This window comes from Hakea prostrata, chromosome 10, assembly GCF_041222555.1.
Source record: "Hakea prostrata isolate BN-2017 chromosome 10, UWA_Hpros_2, whole genome shotgun sequence".
Classification (NCBI taxonomy): Eukaryota; Viridiplantae; Streptophyta; class Magnoliopsida; order Proteales; family Proteaceae; genus Hakea; species Hakea prostrata.
The window spans coordinates 30,121,875-30,135,725 of NC_142609.1; the positions used below are offsets into that span (position 1 = coordinate 30,121,875).

Here is a 13,851-nt window from a genome sequence, read left to right on the forward strand (position 1 = left end):
TATTCATTATAATAATTTGATAGACATCACACGACTCTAGATTGTTCACTCTCCAAATCTTACAGTCTAGATCAATCCAATAGCTACTCTTCTATTTACAAGCATTGCATGTAATGTTAAACGATACACCAATACCCGTGCTTATTACTCTTTTTTGTCCTTCTTTTACATTCCCATGGAAATATGATTTATAATCAAGATTTGTACCAAAGAAATGATGCATATTAAAATAAAAAAGAATACCAACTAACCGCATGGCTCATGCTCGAAGACGGACATGGATGGGAATGCAACAGAGATATTGAGTTGTAAGGCTTTTCGGTTGCACTAGGAGTTGATTGGTTTTTCCACATACTCATCTATAAATGCTCATGTACTTGGTACAACAACCAGATGGATGATCATCACTAAATGATTGAAGTTTACAGATTTGTAAATACTAGTTGGTTCGAAAACTAAAACAAAACCAAACTCATATCGATTAAATAGGTGAGCCATGCATCTAAAAAATGGTCCCGTTAGCCTTCCAGTTTCTTCATTCAAATTAGAATTCTAATTCAAAACAACCAAAAAAATCTTAATTAGAAAAAATATTTATGCTTTCCATTTTAGAGAGAATCCACGCATGCAAATCAACAAACACATCGAAAAGCATTGAAATCTCAACCACGATCAATCTTCCAAGCCAAACAAGGAGACCAGAACCACCTAAGAAGTCTGTTACGGCCTTCTCTTATAAATAAGCACGTAGAGAGGAGTATGTCATTGCATTGATCTAGTAAAACACTAGGAGAAAAGAAAGAGACAAGAGAGCATCAAGGAGCTTGCAAATACGTGTAACAATGGCCAATTCTAGTGTCACGAAGATTGTGTGCCTTGTTCTGGTCTGCATGGTTGCGGCAGCACCAAATGTTGCATATGCCCTCACTTGTGGGCAAGTGGTCTCTCGATTTGCTTCTTGCCTCACCTTTCTGTGCAATGGAGGAAAGGTGTCTTGGGCTTGTTGCGATTCCGTGAGAGCACTCAACTCCGCTGTAGGAACCACTCCTAACCATCGGACAGCTTGTCGTTGTCTCAAGAATGTCTATAGAGCCACTCCCGGCATCAAGGGAGGCAGTGCTTCAGCAGTTCCTGGAAAATGTGGTGTCCACCTTCCCTACAAGATCGGCCCATCCATTGACTGCTCCATGTATATTTTCATCATCTAGATAACCCTGTGAATTTTCAAACCCTTTCTATTCCTACTGTGAATCTCAAACACTTAGATATTAGAATTTCATAATGGTTAAGTGATTCTTGTATGACTACCATTCGGATTTTGTTACGTTTTCAGGGTGAGGTGAAGTGAAAGTGCTCAGAGGTGAAGAAGATTAATAGACATGTCTAGATCCCGCAATTCCACATTAGTGGTAGACAAGTTTGAAAGTCTCTCATTATCAATGTGCTAACATATAATTGTAAGGCAATTGAGCTACTTGATTATCTCCTAGTTTGGGTGACTATACGAAATAAATATTAACATTTCCCCTTATTGCAAATTCATTCCTCCTTCTGCATAAAATTTGCCTTGGTTTATATTAATATAGAGACTGAAACTCGACAGCACTCATTTTCCATTTTTGGCAAATAGATGCGCAGGGTGGTAATTTTGTGGTTGGAAATGTCTGGCTGTACGTAAACATGGGTGCCCATGATCTAAGTTGCGTTTCCCTGATTCCTAAAGTATGACGATGGATACAAGAATAGAAAAGCAAAGAGTTTTCTACAGATATCGAAGAACAAATCTATGCCATGTTGCCATTTTGGCCATTAGGACATTACCATACAATACTAATTCACTTCTGCTAGTGATATGGAGAAATTTTGATCATACCGGGTTCAAACCTGGTTCGACCCTCGACCCCGGTCGAGACGGAGGGAACCGACTCGCTCCCGAGCGAACCGGATACAGAAGATGGCTTGCTGAGGAAGAAAACTTATTCAGCTACAAGCACGCCCTAATCCTACTTATGGATTAGGTTAATTACCCTAATGATGGCAGACTCGAATTGACGGCTACGGATAATCATTATCGAAGGGATAATCATCGCATAACCGAAAGGTTATCTCAAGAGTCCTCTACTAGTCCAAACTAGTAGAAGTCTATTGCTCAATGGATCTAACTGTTAAGATCCAACGACTACCCGAAGAAGGCTCAAGTGCATCCAACGAAGGAGATTCGAAGGTACACTTTATATAAACCTCACTGCCATACGAGGTGAGGGACACGATCTGAAACACACACACAATCTGAAACTCAGACTCAGATTCAGATACATACTGATAGACGTAAACTATCAGCGGCTTACGATCTAGATCACCTTTCCTAGTTCTTTATTCCTTAGCTCTGTGCTTCTAGCAGAGCCGTTTGTGATTAAGTTCATCAGCTGACTTAGCCTTCGGAAGTGGACTTCCGACCCCCGCGGTCGGGCCACATCTGACTTTTTCGTTTTGCAGGTCATCACGAGGAGATCTAAGGGCTGAGCAGATTTTGGACGCATCATTTGGCGCCGTCTGCGGGAAAGGACTTGAAAAGCCATGGTGACTAGATCAGCAACAGCCGCTGCACAACGTGATTCCGGTGTTCAGATCCCTAGAGCGAATAATCCAGATATTCCCCAGGGAAGCCAAAATCCTATCGAGGTAGATGGTGGTCAGGGAGGACGTAATCCTCTTGATACATTCCAAGATCAATTGAATCAGGTAAAGATTCAACTCTTGGAAGTGAGCCAAGCACTCGCATGCTGACCCAGACGAGTGGTTTTACCACAAGAACCTGATCAACGCGATTTAGGGAGACGTGCGTTGCCACGTGATCAAAGATTGGCTGAAGACCGGAATATTGGTCAGAATTTTCATGAAGGAGACCGAGGACCTAGGAGGATTGACGATCATCCTAGGCGAGACGATCGGTTCGACAGACCGCAAGAGAGTACAACTGATTCATATACAAGGTTGGATACAAGGGTAAGAACTCACTCACCAACTGTCAGAAGAACCGTTCGTGATGATCGAGAAGTTCGCGATGAACGGAATGTTCGTGATGGACGGGTCATTCGTGATGATCGAATAGCTCGTGAAGATCGTGTTAATCGAGGTCGTGATCATATTGCTGAAGATCACCCGACCCCAGTTGGTCGGAATTGGCCAACATCAATCGTAAATTAGGGCAGTTGGCTAAGGGAAGGATAACTGAGGATATTTACTCAGTCATTCGGAAGACCCCCTTTGCCGAGCCAATTGCGGGATATCAGTTTCCCCATAACTTCCGTTTGCCTACCTTTTCTACATTCGATGGCTCCGGAGATCCAACAGCTCACATTGGCTATTACCAACAGACCATGGCAGTTTCAGGTAATTCGATGAAATTTTATGCGGTTTTTGGTTCATCTTTAATCGGAGCAAGACACAAAAGTGGTTTTCGAACCTCCCTCTCCGGAAGGATCATAAACTTTGATGAATTGGCGCTCAAATTCATAGGGCGATTCCAGAGTGGAATACAGGTCAAGAAAACGGAAGAAACCTTGTTTACTATCTGACAAGGAAAAAACGAATCAATCAGGGAGTTTTTGAAAAGATTCAACAAAGTAACGATGGAGATAGAAAATTTGGATGAGCAAGTAGCCAAAACTGCTCTATTCACGGGACTCACTAATCGGAAACTCCTGGAGTTATTACTACAGGTGTAAAACCCAGCCCTAACCTTGACCCGGAAACCTTGTTATTTGTAGGTCCAGTGACCCGAAGTAAAGTAAGAAGTCAGCTTTGGGCCATCCCAGTGGAGGACTTGGTGTCTGGCTTTGAATCCATGAGATTTGATGATGAAGTTCTATTCATGGAAACTAAATCTTGATGAAGATCGGATTAGTTGATGGACTTGGAGTGCTCTCTATCTTGGTTTGAAGGCATTTCTACCTATTAGGTAAGTCACTTGATATGTGTGCAAAACCCCTTTAGGATTGGATTTGATCTGGGCCTTCAATTCCCTGTTTTGGAATTGCTGGTCGCATTGGTCGACTGATTGGTCGACTGGACCAATCGACCAATCCACTCGACCAATGGGTGTTGTCTTTGGCAATTAGGTCTTGCTTGCTCTATTTAAGTCCAATCTCGAGTCTACTTCGTATTTGCTGCCTCCAAACTCTTTGGAACGAACCAAAGACCTCTGCAAGTCATCTCCCTTGCATCCTTGGTGATTTTCTTGACGGATCTTCGTCAAAACTCTTCCTTTTGCATCAAAGGTATGTCTACACTCTCTTCTTCTCCTCCATCTCTATTTTTCTTTCCTTTTTGAGTTGAGACAGTAGAGGAGATGCTGCATTCTCTGTTGCAAACATCTCTGGACTTGTCTCTCATGATCATCCTAAGGATTAATGGCTAAAACAATGATCTTAACCATGATCATTGCAAGCTTTTGAAGGAATCATGATCAAACCATGATCTAGTCTTTGTTTAATTTCTGATTTGAATTCTGATCTCCTTGGATCTTCTATATTGATCATGTTAGTAGTCAATTGTTGTGTTTTCTTTTCATGATACATGATCTATCAATCTCTAGTTGTTCCTCTTCTACCATACCATGTTTTCTTCATGAATCATGATAGTTACATATATGGTAGGTTTTGTTTCCTTATTTAGATTTATGCTTTTAAGCCTATTTCCTTGAAGATCTAAGTATGCTTTTCATGATACCTTTACCTGAAGCAATGATCCATTCTCCTATTGTTCTTATCTTTGATTTCTATCTTGAATTCTTCAAGATCCATGGTTGATCTAATTATGGTAACTTTTTGTTTCCTAATTTGGATCTTGATGGCTTGATTGGATTAGTGTTTTGAGGTCCCCTTTATGTTAGGATACTACTGATGTAGTTTACCCCTTGATTAGTACCCTTTTGAACCACCAAATTCGGATTTTATATCTTAAAACTCTGTTTTTTTTAGGCTATCGCTTCGCATTGGTCGACTCGATTGGTCGACTGGACCAGTCGACCAATCCACTCGACCAATGAGTACAGCAACTCCAGAATTTGTTTGTGTTGGATGTTTTGGTATCTTTTCTGTTAGGGATCTTTCCTAATATGTTGTATACACTTGTTTAGGACCTTCTTCTCAAGTTTGCCAAGATCTTACATGATTTCTTAGGATTCCTTTGCGAGTTATAAAAGGTAAGGATGGTTATTTCCTTAATTACATAGATAGCATGAATCTAGTTTCTATATCCGAATATCATTGAGTTGTTTCCTTAATCAGATTCTTACAATGATATACTACTGTTGCATAACCTTGATTACAGTAGCATTACTTGTTTATGATTAATTGATTCATGTATGATTTACTTACCAATTATATACAAGTTGATTGTAATTATTGATTTCTTTCCATATATGAAGTTACCATATATGGGATGATATGAATTGATGCATGTGTATGCTTAAGTATGGTTTGGAAAGGAGAGGTGTCCTTTTGACACTTCTGTCCTTGGACTACTACGGGAATATTATGGGATGTTTCCGGAAATGCCCTCTGGACACCTTCCTAAACTGTTGGATGACATATCTAGGACTGTCTAGTAGTGTTTGGCTAGGATGTCCCGTTATGTCAGACCCTAATCGGAGGGGTATTGAGACCGAACTACCCGTGGTAGCAATGGGAATTCATGGGCACTCAAGACCGGTAACCAACCCGTGAGAGGACAGGAATCACATTGTGGGGGCCATTTATTGGTATGGTTGCATATGGTTAGACTTGGGCTCACGGGCGCTCAAGACCGGTAACCAACCCGTGAGAGGATGTGAGAGCTTCCCGTTTACCATATGTGGATGATCAATAGGGTTGATGAGTCCGTAGTCAGGGACTATGAGGACTCTAGTGTGAAGGATACTGGAAAGGATCGTCAGGGACGAGGAATGGACGTATCTGGATCTGACTTGATGTAACTAAGTAGAAGACTTGCATTTGGCTAGGCTTTACCCCCGACATGCGCCGGTACTTAGACCAATGGTGATGTGAGAGAGTGGTGACCTATACCCCCAGCCATGGAATGTCCCGAGGGATGCCGGACCCATTACCAACTGATGATGAGTGATTGAGACCTTCCTAAAGAAGTACGGTGCTATGACTTAAAGCATGTCTGCCAATAGAGACCAGCATATATAGAGTTAGATTCATTCATTCATTGCTTGTCTCATACCATATTGCATTTATGTTTGTTCTGAAATCCTGCCATTTATGTTATTATGGATTTAACTGCCTTACTGAGTTTCTTTAAAACTCATTCCTTTATTGTACAATGTTTGTTAGACTATTCTGCAGGTACTGAATATTATGACGGCCCCTATGAAGAAGCGCAAGGAGAAGAGGCATATCTCCAGGAAGGTGATTGTGGTTACAACCATTACACTGAAGATCCCGTGAGTGGTTATGCTCCGTACGATGCTTAGTCCGACCATTGAGTGGAAGCGCCCTTGTGCTGTTTATGAGATTTATACTTATAGGGATGTTGTCTATAAAGTGGAGAACAATTTAGTTACCCATTGTACTTGCTACTGGGATTAGATTTTGTCTTGCTTATTCTCTTTTAGAACTACTTTTCCGCTGCTTGTAGAGTGGGATTTTGCCTCACTTTACTTATCTGTTCTAGACACTCTGATTATATCTAGTACTATGATTTATATATGATTCATTCTTTCCTTTTTTGGATCTATGGTTTATCTTCCGCACTTTTATTATTATTGTTCATGATTATGTTATTGTTTATGTGGGAGGTTGATTACTCGATACCTGATCTTCGGGCTGTGGATCACACTCTCGGGTATGCCAGATAAGGTACCGGCTGGGAGGATGTGACAACAGGATATGCCTGCGACTTATGCTGAGTTGGTACAGAGATGCCAGAAGCAGGCCGAAGTCATGGAGATTCTAGATGCGCGCCAAGGAGATAATAAAGTCTCCAATAAGGAACGTAAGGCTCTGACGAGCGTGAAGCCAAAGAAAAATGTCCGTGATCGGGTTGGAAAATCTCAGGCTTGGCGCCAGAGGTCTCCCGATAAAAGTGAATATACTCCATTGAATGTTCCTCGGGCTGATATTCTAAATATCATCAAAAGAAAAAATATTTTGAAGTGGCCGCCTAAAATTCTTTTGAAGCCTGGAGAGCAGCAGGATCGAGAAAAGTATTGCCGATTCCACAAGGACTATGGTCATTATACAAATGACTGTTTCATCTGAAAGCAGATATTGAGAGATTAATATCTCAGGGACACTTGTCCAATTTTGTTAGCAGAAGGAGGGAGGAGCCACGTGAACCACGCGTGGCTGCTCCTAAAAGGGATCGTTCGGTTAGTTCAGAACGATCAAGGGAAGCTCAAAAGTCTAAGAAGGGCAAGGAGGTGACTAAAGCTACTCGATCACCGATCCTTACCATCTTCGGAGGACCGAGCTCGAATCACTCCGGAGTTTGAAAACAAAATCCAAATTTGTCGGAACCGGAGAGACGCAGAGCGAAAAAAGCGGAATGGTGAAGATTCTATCACCTTTGGCGAAGAGGATGAAAGAGGCATCTGTTTACCTCATGATGATACTATAGTCATCAAGGTAGAAATTGCACGTCGGGAAGTGCATAGAGTTTTGGTTGATATAGGGTCTGCAGCTGACCTAATTTCTTATGAAGTGTATCAAAAATTGACGGTGGATCAGGAATTGATGGAACCTTCATCCACACATCTATATGGTTTTGCAGGGTCATCATGTGTGGCGGAAGGATCTGTCTAGTTGGACTTATCTATTGGAAGTTTTCCTTCCGAATCAATTTTTTGGTGGTTCGGGAACTGCCAGCTTATAATGTTATCCTCGGGCGACAATCTTTATCCAAGATAGGTGCTATTGTTTCGACAAAACACCTGAAGATAAAATTCCCGACTGATATGGGAATTGGTCAAGTCTCCTCTGACCAGAGGATCTCTCGGCAATTTTACGTTGCCTATTTAAAAGACGAGGGCCCGAGGAAGGTGACTGCCCTACCTATAGAAGTTCGAGACGATCGGGAAGAAGCAAAAATGCAAAGGCCCGAACCAGTGGAGAAGCTGGAGCAAATACAACTGTGTACCGAGGATAAAAATAAAATCACTTATATCGGTTCTAAACAGCTGGAGGAATTCAAAGATGAGTTGAAGTTATTTCTTAAACAGAATAACGACATATTTGCATGGTCTGCTGAAGACATGCCAGGAATCGATCGGGCTGTCGCAGAGCATAAACTCTGGATAGATCCTAAGGTGAAACCAGTGATAAAGAAAAGGAGAAATTTCTCCATTGAAAAGTATGAAGCCGTTCGTAGTGAAGTTGAAAAACTCAAGAATTCTGGTTTCATAGAATCAATTGAATGCCTAACTTGGTTTGCCAACGTGGTAATGGTAAAAAAAGCGAATGGGAAGTGGAGGATGTTACAGACTACACCGATCTCAACAAGGCTTGCCCTAAAGATTGCTATCTGTTACCTCGGATTGACCTCTTGATAGATGCGATTGCAGGATATGAAACTCTAAGTTTCATGGACGCCTACTCAGGGTATAATCAGATCCTTATGAATAAGGAGGATGAGAAGTTTACACCTTTCATGACTGATCGTGAAAGCTATTATTATAAGGTCATGCCTTTTGGCCTGAAAAATGCAGGAGCTACATATCGAGGGCCGTCAACAAGATTTTCAAAGATTTGATAGGAAAGAATGTTGAAGCTTATGTTGACGACATGCTTGTAAAGATCTTTACAAAAGCAAATCATATTGCAGATTTGACTGAGGTATTCTCAGTATTGCGAAAATATCAAATGAAGCTGAATCAAGAAAAGTGCGCTTTTGGAGTTTCCTCAGGAAAATTTTTGGGCTTCATGGTGTCACAGAGAGGTATTGAGGCTAATCCTGCCAAAATACAAGCTCTGGTTGATATGGAGGCTCCAAAAATTGTTCGTGATGTGCAGTATTTAACAGGGAGAGTTGCCGCTTTGAATCGATTCATTTCCAAGTCTGGAGAAAAGTGTTTGCCTTTCTTCAAGGCACTCAAAGATTTGAGGGGCAGCAAGGAAGCAAAATGGACCGAAGAATGCCAGAAAGCTTTCGAGGAGTTAAAAGAAGCACTAGGGCAACCGCCGATCTTGTCCCGACCAGAGAAGGGGGAAATATTTTAGCTATATCTAGCGATGTCCCTTTCAGCGGTCAGTGCAGTACTTGTTCGTGAGAAAGATAAAAAACAATGGCCGATTTACTATGTGAGCCACGTGTTGCTAGATGCGGAGACAAGATATTCGCAGATTGAGAAGCAGGCTCTGGCTCTCATGATGGCCGCCAGGAAGCTAAGGCCATACTTTCAGGCTCATCCAATTGAGGTATTTACAACTTTTCCTCTTAGTAAAGTTCTTAATAAACCTGATTTATCTGGAAGGATGGTGTCCTGGTCAGTTGAACTCAGCAAGTTGCAAGTGAGCTTTAAGCCCAGAACCGCAATCAAGGCTCAGGCGCTAGCCGATTTTGTAGTAGAAACTACTGCACCGGTGGAATCCACCGTCAAGGATCCCATTATACCAACCACTTGGGAGGTATATGTGGATGGTTCGAGTAATAAAGATGGAGCAGGAGCTGGAATTCTATTAAAAAGTCCAGCAGGATTTATTATTCGATATGCTTTGAGATTTGCATTTGAAGCAAGTAATAACGAAGCAGAATATGAGGCTCTGATAGTTGGACTTTGGTTGTCAAAAGCATTGTTTATTGCAGATGTTACTATTTATAGTGACTCTCAACTTATAGTCAACCAAGTCCAGGGGGAGTATGGTATTAAAGAACCACGCTTGCAGAAATATCAAGAGATAGTGCAGGCATTTCAAAACCAATTTCGGAATTTGAAGATATCTCAGATTTCGAGGAATGAAAATTAAGTCGCAGATGAGCTATCCCGACTAGCCAATGCCAAAAAAAACAATCTAGACCCTTCGGTCTATATTGAAGAGATAACTTTTCCAAGTTATCATGAGAAAGAAATTTCTTATATTGAAGCAGAGCGTTGTTGGATGGATCCGATAATCGAGTATCTGAGAGATGACAAATTACCTGAGGATCCGAAAGAGGCAAGGTTGATCAAGATATGATTAGCGAGATTTGTCATTTAGAATGGGAGACTATACAAAAGATCTTATTCTGGACCCCTTATGAGATGTATAGGCCCCGAAGGAGCAAAATCAGCTTTGGCTGAGGTTCATGAAGGAATTTGTGGAGCTCACATGGGTGGGCGAGCCCTGGCCCACAAAATTCTAAGACTTGGGTTATATTGGCCTAAGATCCAAGAGGCTGCTATGGAGTATATTTGTTGATGTGGCAACTGTCAAATTCATGCTACAGTATCGAAGCGCCCGGCGGAAACCATGAGTTCAATTCTAGATCCCATTCCCTTTGCGATGTGGGGAATTGATATCATGGGAAAATTCACCAAGGCGTCAGGCGGACGGGAATATCTGATAGTAGCAATATATTACTTCACGAAATGGGTTGAAGCCAGTGCACTGGCAGCAATTACTAAGAAAAAAGTGGAGAAATTCGTGCTTGAGTCCATCATATATCGCTTTGGGATTCCAAAGATTATCGTCACTGACCATGGTACTCAGTTCGACTGTCCGCAATTTGAGCAATTTTGCGGAACATATATGATCGAGCATCGTATGTTCTCAGTGGCATACCCCCAGAGCAATGGACAAGTAGAGGTTACTAACCGAACGCTACTGGAAGGAATAAAGAGAAGACTCGAAGCTGACAAGGCTTCTTGGGTCGAAGAACTTCATAACGTACTGTGGGCCTATAGAACTACGGTTCGAACACCCATAGGAGAAACTCCATTCAGGTTGGCATATGGATCCGAAGCATTGGCACCAGTGGAGACAATGGCGGGGACATTACGGGATCGAGAGTTCGAGGAAAAAGCAAATGAGCAAGGATTGCTTGATAGTCTTGATCAGTTGGATGAAGTTCGGGCAAAGGCAATAGCACGAACTCAACATTATCAAAGAAGGATAGCGTCTCATTATAAGACTCGAGTGAAGAATCGTCGGTACTTAGCCGGAGATTTGGTGTTGAGAAACACCTTAGTTTCCGACCCACGTCACCAAAGAAAATTGGACCCTTCCTGGAAGGACCTTATATGGTTGTAAAACCAGTTGGTTCAGGAGCTTACAGGCTAAAGAACATCAACACCCAGAAAGAGTTGGATCGTTCGTGGAATGCCAGGCATCTCAAAAAGTTTTATCCTTGATGATGATTTAAACTTTGTTCGCGATGTAAACATTGTCAACTCAATCAATGCAATTTTTGTGCTTTCAACAAATTATCTTTTGATTGGAGGGCATCATACACCACATTCAAGAACAAGATCCAACTATAAGGCATCGGATGAAAATCCGTGTGGGTCCTTCAACACTAATGGAATTTTTTCGGAATTTCTTAAGTCGAGGCATCGGATGAAAATCCTAGTGAGTTCCTTTTGCAAGGCGTCGGTTTGAAACCCGAGTAAGTTCCTTCAAGACTTATTGAATTTTCAAATTATCCTTAAGTAAAGGCATCGGTTTAAAACCCGAGTGAGTTCCTTCTCAGACTTATTGTATTTCTCCAGAAATCTTTAAGTAAAGGCATTGTTTCAAACAACTAAGACCTAATGCAACAACGATTCAAGTGGATAGCAAAGTTCAAGATGAAGTTAGTTTCTTATTTCTTCAAAAGATCGAAAGAGGCCAGTATCAAAACATATTACAAGAGCTGGATACAATCTTCGGTCAAAAAAGAAAGTCATCATCAGTGATCATTAAGAAGTCATACAAGATCGGCACACCTTTGCTAGAACAAACACATGAGTCAACCATTGGTATGGATTCAAGGAAAAGAAGAGGAGAAATGAGGATTACAAAAAACATTTCAGTATGTATAAAATCTTCCGCAATTTCATACTCTTTGTCCAGCTTGTCCAGGAGAAGTATGTCTTTGACCAAACTTGCATTCAAGGCGAGCTCGTCATAATTGAATCCTTCCAAGGGAGAGTAAACAGGAGAGTCTTCCAGATAATGCATAATATCTGGATTAGAAGGCGGAGGATCAATCTTATTTTTGGTCCAATCAGGGGGAGGAAGGCCCAGTTTGGTAAATACTTCTGGATGGCAAACAGCACTGTAGGGAGTCGTATCAAAATGAGGATCCTTCCTTAATATTGATTCCCATACTTCGTTCTCACCATCCCGGTACGCCTGCAAGTTATAAGCATTCAGCATATCAACAAAGGGCTTACTGTGTAAATACTTGAAGACGCAGGCTCTACGAACTTCAGTTGGAAGGGATTCGGGCAAAGGAACAACAGCTTGCCTTTGGGGTAACGTTTCAGATCCTTTGGCTCCTGACTTTCCAACTCCTCGTTCCAGCTGCCGGATCTTCTCCCTGGCATCATCCAAGTCCGACTGAAGACGATCGATCACCGAATTCTTTTCTCCTGCAACCTCCCAAGCTAGTTTCCTAAGGCGAGCAATCTCAGCATCTTTAGCTTCAGAGATTTCCCGAAGCCTGGAAACTTCATTGCTCAACCTATTGAGCCTAGAGGCTGCTTCCACTTGGTTTTGGAAGTTACTAGTAAGACTCTTGCAAACAACTTCCGAGTTAAAAAGGAGCAGAAGAGTAATATTCAGAATCAAAAGATAATGAAGAAAGACTTACATCACCAGTGACTTCATAAAGACTTCATCTGGAAGTTTGGAAAGAACTGCGCTCTCAGAAGTCATTCGAGCAGCAGTGCACCATTCCAACGCTCTGTCAAACTCATTTGACACTAATTCGGGCGAAGGATGAGAAGGATGAGCTACACCAAGAGAAGGATGAGCTGCATCACTTGTCACCCGACGGCGCATCCTAGTGGCAAAATCTTCCAACTCCAAAGGAGAGGAGGAGGATGCCAAACAAGCACTAGAATTGGAAATAGGAGCAGCACCTGCTGGGACCACACCTTCATCAGACGTCAACATAGTTGCCTTAAATGCCCGAAGAGTCTCCTTCGGGAGTGCACCAACGGTCTCTGCAGCAGGGGCGTCAGCAGCGCCATCAACAATGGAGTGATCAAGATCTTCCTGGGAAAGACGAGCGATCACTTGGGGCAAAAGAGGTGTAGGGACGGCATCAATAGAAACTGTGGGAATCTAACTTGAAGATTCACCAACAGCAGTCGCCTTACGCTTGGAGGATTCACTAGCTGAAACCACCTCACTGGCCCCAACCACCGCCGACGGAACGATTTTCTTACAAGATTTCGCACTGATAAAGTTCGGGTTGATCTTGGGAGCCACTATATAAACAAAAAGCCGTATCAGTACAGATATCTAACGACGAAAGAAAAAAGGGAAAACCCTAGTTCTCTATCACTTATGAAATACCCGATTCATTAAACCCCAAGTATTACTACTGGTGCGGTTTACTCGGGGGAAAGAGATGAGTAATCAAAAAACTCACTTGTTCAGAAGTTGATAGAGCTATTGTTGGAGTACGAGGAATACGGAAGCAAGCAGGAGGACGGAATGTCGCTTTAGCAAATCTAACTTGCAGATAGCAGGATAGATGGAGAGTACCCACGAAGGCTTTAAATAGCCTCAGGTATTAAGACGACGGTTGAGAGCTAAAGAAAACCAATGGCCCAGATCGAAATGACGCTTCGAAATCCGCAGAAAGCAAGATCAACGGTCGGAGGGATGCCACATAGAAACATGTGGAGGTGAGCACCCGATGCAGGGATACCTCCAA

The 13,851-nt window shown here is 42.1% G+C and overlaps 1 pseudogene; it reads left to right on the forward strand.

Annotated features, from left to right (window-relative positions):
* Positions 1-842: 842 nt before the first annotated feature.
* Positions 843-1,208, forward strand: LOC149002451 (non-specific lipid-transfer protein pseudogene; annotated as a pseudogene).
* Positions 1,209-13,851: the final 12,643 nt, after the last annotated feature.